Here is a 1,194-nt window from a genome sequence, read left to right as displayed (position 1 = left end):
TCTTGTTTCTTTGTTTTAGATAAAAAAATATTTTAATACCAATAATATTAGCTATAGTTCTATGGTCCCTAAAAATATTTTATTAAAAAGGTAGTGATAGTAATAATAATAATTGTCATTACAATATAATTTTAATAAGAATAATACTGACCATAATTTTATGGCCACTAAAATTTTTTTACTAAAAAATATTTTTGTATTTATTAATGGCAATAATAAAAATTGTCATCATAATATATAGTAATAACTGCAAATATATAATTGCCGCAAAAAGATAACTTGAATTAAGAAATTAGTGGCTATTATGTTATTGCCACTAAAAGTTTGTCGCTAAAACATATTTTTCTTGTAGTAATAGGGCCAAACAGTGACTCCAATCTCATCCCTTAGGGACTATAGCAACCTGGATGACATGGTGAACAAGTTACTAACAAAGTACTTCTCCCCTTAAAAGCTAGTAAAATTGAGGAATGACATTCATACATTCACTTAGAAAGAAGGAGACTCCCTTTATAAAGCATGGAAAGATACAAGGAGATGCTTAGAAAATGCCCTCATCATGCATTCTATGAGTGGCTATAACTCCAAACATTCTATAATGGATTATCTCAAACCTGTAGGACCTTAATTGATTCCTCAGTTGGAGGATCTTTGCACCGGAAGACACCCGAAGAAGCCTTAGAGCTGATTGAGATAGTGGCTAAGAACTACTATATGTATGGCACTAAGAGGATAGTAAAGCTAGAAACTTTGGATGCTCTACTGGCACAAAATAAAACCATGGCTCAACAACTTAGCTCACTTACTAGACAAATAGGCAACATGCAAGTCTCAGTATTGAGGACATAAGTTGCAACATGCAACTTATGTGGAGGAGACCATCAAGATGAAGATTGTGAATTGTTCAAGGAAGAGCATTCCTCTCGGGAGCAAGTGCACTACATGAAAAAATTTTCAAGAAATCCACAAAATGACCCTTACTCAAAGACATACAATCTAGGTTGGAGGACCATCCAAATTTTGGGTAGAAAGATCAATGACAGAGAAATTTCAACACTATATATCAACAAGGGTCATCTTCAACACAACCACAAAATTTCCAGAAGCCTTCTGTGGACAATACATTGGAGAATTTTTCTAAGAAATTTATGCAACAAACCAAGGAATTTATAATGGAGACAAAGGGCTAATTTC

General features: G+C 33.2%; 1 non-coding gene across 1 annotated transcript; it reads right to left on the bottom strand.

Annotated features, from left to right (window-relative positions):
* Positions 1–460: 460 nt before the first annotated feature.
* LOC112699617 (small nucleolar RNA R71) lies at positions 461–566 on the bottom strand. The gene has a single exon (XR_003152561.1). It is a non-coding gene; the product is annotated as a small nucleolar RNA R71 (small nucleolar RNA).
* Between the last annotated feature and the right edge of the window lie 628 nt (positions 567–1,194).

Source organism: Arachis hypogaea, chromosome 6 (assembly GCF_003086295.3).
Source record: "Arachis hypogaea cultivar Tifrunner chromosome 6, arahy.Tifrunner.gnm2.J5K5, whole genome shotgun sequence".
NCBI classification, from domain to species: domain Eukaryota; kingdom Viridiplantae; phylum Streptophyta; class Magnoliopsida; order Fabales; family Fabaceae; genus Arachis; species Arachis hypogaea.
The sequence above is the reverse complement of the archived record's forward strand: the minus strand, read 5'-3'. Positions and strand labels throughout refer to the sequence as shown.